Source organism: Armigeres subalbatus, chromosome 2 (genome assembly GCF_024139115.2).
Source record: "Armigeres subalbatus isolate Guangzhou_Male chromosome 2, GZ_Asu_2, whole genome shotgun sequence".
In the NCBI taxonomy this organism is placed as follows: Eukaryota; Metazoa; Arthropoda; class Insecta; order Diptera; family Culicidae; genus Armigeres; species Armigeres subalbatus.
Window position 1 is genome coordinate 422,404,060 of NC_085140.1, and position 12,553 is coordinate 422,416,612.

Below are 12,553 nucleotides of genomic sequence, written 5' to 3' on the forward strand. Positions count from 1 at the left end.
AGCGCAAGAGGTGGAGCCAATATAAAACACATCCAAAGTTGCATTTGTCATTTTCTCGGAACTCAATTATGACTAATATAAAACTCACTGCAAATTGTAAATAAATATCCAGTATTCACAATTGTTTCAACACATCAGTCATCAGTTTAGAAAAAGATTTCGTTTTTTGTCGTCTTTGATGATTCTAATGTTGATGATAAAATAAAGTATCGAAAAAGGTAATAACTTTTGATAGGTGCTATATAAAAAAATCAATTGCGGATTTGGATTTATGGTAAATATGTACATTAAACTCTTGTATTTTGCACGCGCTTCCTGAATAAAGGCAAATCATTGCATCAAATAGGAAAATTTGGTATCAGAATTATCACCATATTGCCTCCTAAAACTGCATAGATAGGGTTACCAAATATATTAAACATTATTGCAACAGCTCATGCGAAGTATCTATTAGAAACTCCGACCGATTCGTCTGCCTAATTGAACTTTAATCTTAGTTTAAAACGTATTTTATCGGCAGATATTCCCGGCAAACTATTGCGCTCTAAAGCCGCAATTGCATATTTTTCCATCTTAATTAGCTGTATCGTAAATTCTCGAGTGAGCACATACGATAACGGAGAAGTATTGGCAAAATAATGATCAGTTAACGTATTTTGAAAATTGGAAATTATATCGCCACACTTTTCGCTATCTTTCTTCCTCTTGGATCTTGTATAACTTTAATAAGTTCATTTTGCTAGGGAAGTGCTTGGTGCTGCATTTGTCAGATGCATAGCGCATTTTTACTCCATGATAACCAGCTTTTCTTGCAAAGAATATAAATAAATTCTTACTTGGGAACAATATGCATCCTCAATGTACAAGCAATAGTAAGTCCACAAAGGTACCACCCAAAAAACACAATGGGGAGAAAATGATGATCATCCCCTCAAACTGTAATACTGTAATACTTTCCTATGAGAACAATAATGCTTTCAGAGAAATATTCCCTTATTTGAATTAATCCTTAGAATATTCAGAAATTGTCGCACATGTGGCCACCCGTTATATGTACCTTTGCATTTCCTATGAGCTCATGCATAATTTATTACTATTTGAGAATTATACAAAAAAAAAGAATATTCACCTTAGGTAAAGGATTTTTTTCATCGATACTCATGCTTTCTGTTAACCAGGTATGAGAGATATGAAATCTTGAACACTTACAACAACAAAAATGATGCATTGTCCTAGGGGTGAAAGATCTGTTCACTTGGCAGGTGTCTAATTTATTTTATTAACATTCAATTGAGATCTTGTTGTCTTCCTTTTTGACTACATACTTTTGCATATCCCATTTAGTGAAACAAACGTACAGCATATACATTAATAAGACGTCAAAATTTCCCTCATGAAAAATTCATTAACTGGAAGGAAATTCTAACCCAGCACACTTTAGCATGTATATTTTTTTATGTTGTATAAGTTCATCACACGATTTGGTTGTAGTCAGATGATTTTGTTTGAAACTAACTAAAGCTTCATAATACAATGTACAATCGAACAAGTAGATAAAAATAGTATCCCTATCCAAGCCAATCAACATTTATTCCGTTTGCCCTATATAAGTTACAAGGCCAACGTTTAAATAACACTTGGGTAATGTAAAGTCATGTTGATTGTCTTAGATAAGGCGTAACTAAGTTTCGTTGCAACAATAACAAATCCACAGGCAACAGTTTTTGAATCCAATTTTGATTTACCTTTTCATTCAATTTACGATGAAAAACAACGAAAATTGTACATCAGCTTATTATTTCGAAGATGAAGGTGAGTAATACAATATACAATATAATAATTTTAGGTCAATATACCAATTTGAATTTTATCCAGGCAAGATTATTCAATGTCCACATACAACGTCAGCTTTAATACCGGATTCATTCGTGTTCATAATCAGAACGTTTTTCGAATGTCCTTCAACTGAAATCAGCTTCGGAAGCATTGCTGGCCTCGCGTGATCATCAACAGGAGCCGGGTGCCCCCAAAGGAATCTAAACCTCTTCAGAATCAGAGTTTTCCGTGATGTGTTGTGTGTTTAGTGCATAGCATGAAAATTATTATTTAATACGGTATCGGAAATAGTGTTCGGTGGTAGGTAATTTCAAATAAAAGTTTTACAAAAAAGGAGTTTATTTATCTATGTGAATCAGTGATTAAAAATGAAAAATAAAATCAGATCTATTCTTTCATTCTATTCTGATCATCAGTTGTTAAAAGGTTGTGAAATTTTTTAATAATAACATTGCAATTTTCCATGATTTAATTGAGTTGTTAAACAGTTGCATTAGGCTAAGTTCAAAACTAAGTGTTTTTATTATGTAATTTCGAAACCTTTGGCATAACAACAAAAATAAAAACTCAGGAAACAACATTAACACTAACTTTAAACTTATGGTTTGAATGAAACATAAACACAACTTATTTACAACTGTTTTTATCATTTTTCCAATCACATGAAGTTGCATGTGCTACTTGGGAGCATCACTTTCTTCCGTTACCACAGATATTGATTTGGGACTAATCACTATCTCTTCGATGGAAGCATTGCACTTTCCAATAGTCGAGATCTGTCCTGGCCACGTCCATGCAAATGCTGAGGAAGGGGAAGGATGATTAATTGATCACCTACTTAAGAAAAATGCAGAGAACTATATGACCTCTCATAGGTACCACGGGAGGTTTTTTTGGGATTGTGCGGAAGGTTATAACAGTAGGAATCGTTTTGGTAGAACGTACATACAAGAAAGAAATAAGATAGAAATACAAAGTAGGAAAAGGACGAGTCTGGAATTGAACATATGAGCGAGCGATGATATTGTTCGTAGTAGCCCAAAGTTTGTTATTTTTTGTCAACAATAAAACTTGTATATAGGAAAAATAGTCTTTAAGGTGAAGGTGGGTTGAGTACCAAAACAAAGCTTTAATAGTATTGGTACTGTTCAGAAAGAAAGGGAGTGAATTTATGCCCAACGTCGATAGCGCGAAGTGTTCGTGCTCCTCGATTGCAAATAGCACCAACAATGGCATACACAGCGCACATCGGCGAGACGAGTATGGACATATCACCATAATCATCGCCATCATCATCATCATCATCATCATCATCATCATAATCATCATCGTCATCATCAACATCATGCACGTTTAGAATGAGCTACGCTGTGCCAGAACGTTCCACGTGCTTCTGGAACATGAAGCGTGGAGATATAAATATGCGCGCGTTGCGCGTGTAGCTTCAGTTATATGTTTACTCCGCGTAACGTACGTAAGTGAAGGGATGTTTCATAAGTTTGTAACAAGTAAAGTATAGTGAAATAAAGTGAGCGTTCGTTAAACAGTAACTTGCCAGTGTTTGCCTTCTTGTCCGAAAAAGACGTTTTCGTACATTTGGTCCTTCGAGCCGGATAGCGTGAATCCAGCAATTCAGAAGGCAAGGCAAGTTTCGCGAAATCGTGTACGGTCGCACTGTGAAGAATCGCGTAGCGGGTTGGTTAGTGTGCGTAAAGTGATAATCACGGGACCGTGGTAACAGTGTCCGTCGCTGTAAGCGGGACTGTTGGTTTCGAGTAGTTCACTATTTTAGTAGTTCGTCGGTTTTAATGGTAGCAACGCAGCTACAGTATCATTCAACGACGTCACCGGGCAGCGGCACATCAATTTTCGACGGAACAACGAATCCACAAAACGTTTAGCATGGTTCAGTTAAATCGGCAGCGTGGGGTTATTCTCGGACGCCTGACACGGATCGAGGTGTTCATCCGAGACATCGAATCGAAGCCTGGGATAACATCAGCATTGGTTCGAGCGCGACTAGACGTCGTCGACCAATGCTGGACAGATTATGACACAGTGCAAACTGCCATCGACGCAGAAGAAGACGTAAATAAGGAGCATTGCATTCAATCATCGAAAGACTGCAAGGCTCAGGACAAATTATCGCAAACAGTAGGCATAATCTGGTGCCTGCTCAATATCAGCAACCTGCCATAGAACCACCAAAAATAGCTGTGCGATTGCCCACATTGGAGTTGCCAACGTTCAGCGGTGAATACACGGATTGGCCGGCATTCCGCGACACGTTTGAGGCACTTATTGATAAAAACGGACAGCTATCAAACGTGCAAAAGCTTCTTTACCTTAAATCAACCTTGAAAGGTGAAGCAGTGCACATTGTGGATGCCATGGACATCACTGAACATAACTATCGCATAGCATGGGATCTGCTCGTGGATCGGTTTGAGAATCTGAGAATAATAAAACAAAAACACTTGAAGGCACTGTTTACAATAAAGCAGGTGCCTGAAGATTCACCAAAGGAATTGCGCCGTTTGCTGACTGAGTGCCAGCGGAACGTCAATATACTGAAGCAACTTGGTGAACCCACTGATCAATGGAGTACAATTCTGGTATACCTACATGATCACCAGCAAGCTTGATAGAGCATCAAGACAAGATTGGGAAAACCAGACCCAGGACGACGATTCGCCGACATACGAACAGATCATTCAATTCATCACCAAAAGATGCCACATGTTGGAAATATTGATGACAGCGAAAAGTGAACATCACAGACCTATGCATTCTAATCCACAAGTGTCGTTTATGTCAACGATCTCAGTGGGTTGCAAGGTATGTAAAAGCAAACGTTATCATCCCATATGGAAATGCAAGAGATTCATCGCGATGAGCTATACAGCCAAGAAACGAAAGGTTAGAAAGCTGAAGTTGTGCTTCAACTGCTTTTCTCCAAAGCACGAAATGGAAAGATGTAGTTCTAGAGGCTGTAAAACTTGCAATGGAAGACATAATAGCTTGTTGCATCGGTCGAACGATAACAGGCAAGGTCAGGTGCATGATCAACATAGTCAGTGTTGCGGAAACCTTCACCTACCTATTGCTGGTGTTGGTTTGCGTGGGAGAGCTATCAGATTCGTCAAATCGTCGTTTGAATCTTTGTTTACAAAAGCAGATAAGTCGTTTTGAAAATTTTGTCTTGAAATTTAGTTTGACGTTTCCAATGATGAAAATGAGAGTGAAAATCAGATAGCAGCAGTCCCTAAAGTGCTACGATTAGCCAGTCTTTACTGAAGCTCAATTTGGTCCAAATTCCGGACTCCGGACTCTGTTCAATAACTACCAACTATGGCCAAGGACCCGTAGATGCAGCATGGACTACTGAAGCATGATTTTTTCCATTGGTTCAGTTTCACATCTTAGCATATTTTTCTTCCTTTGAGTTCTTTTATTAATTGTTTACACGATACAGTTCTTTTATAAATTGATACCACGAATATAATAAAATACCGGCGTTCGGGGTGACATTGGGCCAAAAACGAAAAATGTTTCAACAACTAATATCTCAGAAACTTTTACGAATTTTGATCAAAACTTCAAACGGTTCGAAATTATAGAAAATTTCACGTCTAGGAAATCATAAAACAAATTTCAAAAACTAATTGTGCTCGTACCATAATGCTTGGAATTTGAATGTAAAACTATTGATCGAATGAACCCGTAATAAAATAGTGTCAGTAATGCCCCACAAATCTATTACATAACTAGTTTTTAGATCAATGGATACCTGGGTATCATGTTACGATAATCTGTTGTTGTTTTATCGAATTTTATGGATATTTTATATAGCGGTTCTGGTTTTCGTAGCAACGAGCAATGCACGCTAAAAAGGGGTGAGATTGGGCCAAACCTTTGGTTGATTTGCCGTACATAGTTATCAAGAGCCGGAATGTAGGCAATTATTTTTAATGAACGATTGAATCGTCACCGTTGAACTTTATTGTACTTGGCCCAATGTCACCCCCTGTGAGGGGTGAGAATGAGCCAATTTTAAACAACACATAACTTTGAAGAATTTCCCTCATTTATTATTTTTTTCCCACACAGTGGTAAATTCATTGTTCAAGCTTGTACCAAACTAATTAAAACTTGATTCCAATGTTAACTACTAGAGCTTTGTAACATTTATTTGGACCATACCACATTTTGGCCCAATGACACCCCCGTTGACGGTGTACTAAATATAACATCTAAAATAGATTGTCTAAGACGAATTAAGTACTGTCCATTTAATTCCACCAGTTAATTTTCGTTATCTTTGCAGATACGTATTTCGACCACGTATCTGCAAAGATAACGAAAATTAACTGGTGGAATTAAATGGACAGTACTTAATTCGTCTTAGACGGTTTAATACATTCCACTAAAAGAGCTTAATATATTTATCTAAAATAGCTCTGTAATCCGATAGAAGGTACTGTTTCCTTTGGTTAGCCGCTTCAGAGGGAACGCCATTAACCTACCAGACAAATTGTAATTGTTTTAGTGACAGAAAGTTGGCTGTTGAGTCTACAGTTCCTCTGGTATTCAGGGATGGATTGAAATAGACGAAAGCCGTAAAATAATCACGCATTTGAACATATTTACAAACATTTTGATTAGATAACCCAAACGTTCGGCATATGTTTTGTTTTAAACGCAATATGAGAACGATGTTCTAGAATTCAGAGGGTCAGATACAGTATTGCAAACATAACAGCTAATTAGTAGTTCTGAGATATTATAAATTATTAAGATTTCTGTCTGATAATTAAGTTCTATAGCCGACGATCGACAGACAGTTAGGATGAGTGCATGTGAAAGATCAGCCCACGTGATAACGTTCATATTAAAAAAATCCAGTTTTTCTGAATTTCCTTGAAAACGTATCGATGTTTATGTGATGCGAGATTTCTTCTAAATTAGCAGAATGTTGTCTTCGAAACCGTCAAACTGGAAACCACTCTCCACACTACCGACTAGGAACTAGTGAGTGATGCTTATTCTATCATATTGCAGTATCGAGCAACAGAATTTACAACTCAGAGAGCTGCTAAATTCGTGCTGCACTCTAAAGATTAGCTTTTACCGACCTTTAACTTTCAGTGCAGCGTTCTTAAACATCAGGACAACTGTTTAACTGTTTGTTGTCTCATATTAATTGCAATTTATTTAAATCTAATTTTGAATGGTAAACAAGATACGTTTCAATTTTAGTAATATTTTTGTTGATAGCAAATAACAAACTTTGGGATGTGATGAAGAAAATCAAAGCTTGCTCAGACCAAAATTCCAGTTGAGTGTCGGGAAAAAGTTATTGTCAAAAATAAAAGCTTCCGCCATTATGGCGAGCGTTAAAAGCTGGATAAATCCGGATCTTAATAATATTCTACTGTGTACAATAAATGTAATTTTTCGCTTCTTGTCTTCGGCATTGGAAATGAGAGAAATAACTATGAATTATGCTCTGCCAGTAGTCAGTGCTGAGACACTCACTCCACAGTTATGGAACACACAACAAATTTCTTAACATTGAATTACATCCATAACGCCACAAAATCAATCAATTGTAGATAATAATACACCAATATCATCGTTAGGATAGATCCGCTATGTAATATCCAATCTTAAACAGGTTTGATTATAAGAAAATTCCACGACTTCAGATCGATGGAAAATAACCATAATATTATGGAACACTTTGTATCCAAGATGGTGACGAATGTTTACAATGCTGTTTTAATGCAAATATTAGTTACAAAATTGATTACTTTGCCATTGCAATTACAGCTATATAAAACAAACTTACAATTATTGCATCGTGGATGTAGTCACAAAAAATGATAAAGAAGCGATTTATACAGGAAAGACTAAATTGTTCCATAACTGTGGGAAAATATTGTCATGGTCATTGTCATCACACTGATCAAATTATATTTCTTCAAATAAAAAACGAGCAATGGGTAATGTTTTCAACATAACCGCGAGTAGACGTAGGACTTGTATAAACGTAACGTATTTACATTTAACTTGTAGCTTTTGGATCTATATAGGTTGATTATCGGTATGGATATTGGAAAGACAACGTCCATGCTGTGTAGAATTATTAGCAATTTGTGTATTCAAAACTTCTGGAAATAAAACTAATATTTAAATACATAATAAGAATTGCTTTGTTTCTAACTATTAAGCCCTTATTTACTCAAGCAAGGAGCGGGCTTGGTAGTCATATGGCTACTGCTTCTGCCTCATACGCAGGAGGTCGTGGGTTCAATCCCAGGTCCGTTCCATTCTCCTACTTTGTATCTTTCTCTTTATTTCTCATGTTCTAGCAATCGCTAGAACTGGAAATGGACTTCCATACCGTTTCCATTACTATTCCTATACCTTCAACTTGAGTATTCTATCAGTAATCTGCTAGAATTGGAAATGAACTATAAAGCTCGTTTCCTACATCCAATTAGAAATTCCATCAGTTACCTTCTCCTATCTATCGCATTGGCAGCTCATTAACCAAGACGGACCTCTGCCTCTCCAACCTAACCCAGAAATTCCAACAAATTCCGCATGAACTCGTGGCAAGTGCAGAGGTATATTCGGCTTGCCGTGGGCGAGTGATTGCATCATCATTTCCTCCCCTTCCCTACATTGACTTGCATTCTGACGTGGCAGGCGCCAGTATGACCTAACAAATGAGATCACCAGTACTTGTACATTGAAGATGTGTGCTAGTCCCAAGCAAACATCTGTTGGTTCCCTGTGCAAGAACAGCTGATCTGGTCATAATGGAGTAGCAACTACGAGCAGTCAATCAAGCTCAAGCTCAAGCTCAAGCTCATTAAGCCCTTATTTACTCAAGCAAGTGTTGGGCATTTATAGATCTCTTATTGATGATAGCATTTGAAGTTAAACAATTCTATTTATAAAATTTTCAGAGTTAGGCAAAATGTGCTGTTTTGGGGGAACTGTCCCGTTTTCCAAACAAAGAAATGCAGCACCAATTTCGTTGCTTCTTTTTGCTACCATGCGTGCTTACTGATAAAAAAAAATCACAACAATAAGAAACAAGTCAAGGAGCCCTACTATAATAGAGGAGATACTGCTAATACATCATAGAAAAATTATAATGTTTCGATTCCAAACTCCATGTCTGCGTCAAGTTTAATGATACAATTTCTCAGAAAATAAAAAAAAAACAAAGTATAAGATAAAGTTTATTTAAATATTCTTCTGAAAATTATTTTTTGCGGACTTTTTTTAAAACATTTACATGTAATTCAGCAAAATTTTCTAATCTAAAATCTTATTTTCATCAGTGTAGTTGATTTTTTTTATATGAAATCAGAACTGTTATAGTATAACCATGTTTTAATGTACATGTCGTTTAGTACCAAGCACAACTTAACATACGGTCAGTCATATGACATGACTCGTACTCATCCCGAAATCATTTGAATTATGAAACCAATCACCTGATTGAGCAGACCAAGGGGCCCTCCTTAGCCGGGCGGTAAGACGCGCGGCAACAAAGCAAGACCATGCTGAGGGGGAGATTCCCGGTGCCGGTCTAGGCAATTTTCGGATTGGAAATTGTTTCGACGGGCTTAAAAGTATCATCGTGTTTAGCTTCATGATATACGAATGCAAAAATGGTAACTTGGCTTAGAAATCTCGCAGTTAACAACTGTGGAAGTGCTTAATGAACACTAAGCTGCGAGGCGGCTCTGTCCCAGTGTGGGGATGCCAATAAGAAGAAGAAGAAGAAGAGCAGACCAAATCTCTCTAATTTTCTTCTTCTTCATCCACCACCGAACTCCGAGCGATGCGATGCGATGGTCGATTGCATCCATCGCAACCGACACCATTGCATCCGACCATCATCAAGCACAGAATGACAAAAATTCGCCCACTTCTTTCATGCATATTCGCAGACCCACCGGCAGTTCTACCACTGGTGACTGCATGCTGTCGCTGTGTAGGTAAACACAGCGAACGAACGAACGAAACGAAAAATGCGCGAGCTAAAAGCACGTCAGCACGCGCTGCTGTCACAAATTGTAATGACTCGCACGCGGCAGGCACTGCTTCTTTTATACACAAAGAAAATCTTCCGACGGACCTGAAGGTCTGTGACATACCGCATTCTGATGTCCGTGTTAGGAATGCACGGGATTGGTTACATATGAAATTTTTGCTGGCTTTGACAAGAATTGAAATTTTCAATAGCTTATCGTTAATATTCTTAAGTTTCAGTGAAATAGGCAAAATGCTGGAGAGTGTCCGAGTCGATTGATATATAAATCTTCAAAATCCATCGAAAGATAAAGGCGCTAGTAACGTTCAAAATCTTCCCTTCCAGCGTAACGCTCTCGATTTCCAAAAATCTAAATGACACCCAGTATAGTAAAGAAAGACGTAAGTCCAACGTCAAAATAAAAATAAAGATGTTTAAATCAGTCAAAATTATGTTGGGTCGCCAGGTAGATATCTAATATTGCTGATAGAAACATATGTACCATGGAAATACTGACATTGATTGTGAAATTATTATTTTTTGGAAAAGGGATTAGTTGTAAGTGTTCCATAATTGTGGGAGGCAGTGGGTCTCCTGTTAGCTTTGTGGGCAAAGGCATTGGATTGCCTATCTAGAGATAACGAGGTTCTTGGTAGGCCTTCCATATGTTTTTCGGTCTTAATTTTAAATGCTGACTGTATTACCGGGTGGCCACTAAATGGCTCGGAAAGAAAACAACAAATAAGTACAGTTTAATCTGATATACATTTTATAAAGAGTTTACCTTAGTCTTCAAACTTAGATTAATGAATAATAGCATATGGTCAGTGGTCCGCCATGCGACGTAGTTTAATCTCGCAGGTATCACATGCCATTTCCGGATGGTGATCTGATCCTATTGATGAGTTGCCTCGTGTCTTTGATCTTCCAATCCACTTTGTATACAATGGAGCTCTGTAGACCAAACATCCTTCAACAGTTTTCGAAACATTTTCACGCTTAAATATTCCACCGTGTACTTTTCCCACGATCTTCGTTCACTTACTCACTCACACTCACTTACAAATACTGTAAAATGCGAGTCGTAGTTCTTTTTGACGGCATGTTTTATAACTGAACATGTTGGAGTAAAAGTGTGTGGGGGACAATTTTCTGAATATTCTAAGGATTTTTTCATATGAGGTATTATTTCTCTGAAAGCCTTAATTGTTTTACGGATTTTTTTTGCTTTTGCTGCTATCAATTGAATAAACAGGGGCTACTCAATTAAGATCGCTGTATTTAATTGAGATCTACGTAGGCTAAGTTCACATTCGGATCAAAAAGCTCAATGGATTGGATATTGAGATTTAAAGGCACTGCAGGTAAAGGACTGGCGGCTTGACTGCATGCTGCATGTCACCTGCTTTGTTGTAGTTGTAGTGACTTTTTTATGCCTGCTCTAAATATTAAAAAAAATTGAATAGAAAAAATGAAAAAGTGCTGCAGTGTAAACTGGTCTGATGAATTGGCCTGATATTGATCCAAAATAGGTAACAAATAACTGACTTTTTTTCGTTTTGTCACAGAAAATCGGCTGGTTGTCGCAACTTATCAACTTTCGTTTGAATGCCGGAGAGTTGAATAAACTGACTGTTAACGGTCCTGTAAATCATAATCAATATCAAGAATTCTTGAACTAATAGTATGTTCCCGACTCAACTCCGTGCCCTAGATCACTTACGTATGCCTTAACCACATTCCTTTTATATCATTCTCAGAAATACCTAGCTAGTAAAATGGTTTTGGCAACGGCTGTTTCCTCGAATTATTTGAATTTCGAAATTTTGTTGGCAAGGACTTTGATACACAGCAATGGCATGGCAACAAAGATTTTATGATTCTCGCAGTAACAACACCAGTAAACCTGTAGCAAGATGTCAATCTTCGATACGTTTCCTGATTGTAGATACCTTCCTCGACTGAATAGCTCTGCGCATGTTTTCACCACGAACCACGGACTGCTCGTTCAACATGTGGCTGCTCACTGTTTGACTCGTTCCTCTTCAAGAGCCACATGGAAAAGAACGAATATCTACCTCAATCCGTCAGCTGTTGATATGACTCGGTTTCTACAAATCATCATCATCATCACCAGCTGAATCAGCATCATCTCTTCGCATTCAATGATACTCGTGGGTTGTTCTCTGAGACTGGAAATTCGTTGCGCTGTATAGGTGGAAAATCTCACAGTACGGTAATGGTTTTCCCAAGAGAAACACTTCGGGAGAGTTTCCTTATCACTTGATAAACTTCCACATTCTGCCTAAACTGATTCAACAGTTCCTTTCGCGGTCCGTCCTCGTTGTTTCTGTACGTGAGTAGACTTGCGAGGAAAGTAAGATAAACTCATTTTTAACAACTCAATCACATGTCAAGACGACTGCGCTTAGTGTATAATAAAAGCTCAAAATTTATGCGTATCATTGAATTATGAAATTCTCGAAATAGGTATTCAAAACACGCCACCCGCTTCCTGATATTCGGTCTGGTCTATCTTACTGAGGCTCCATTGCTGGCAGGGCAAGTAGGGTGAAAGTCATCATAATTCAAGAAAGCTTCCCCCATTTTTTCCTCATCTACTGTTTTCATATGGTCTGTTTCGACTTTTGCTTCTCTTGA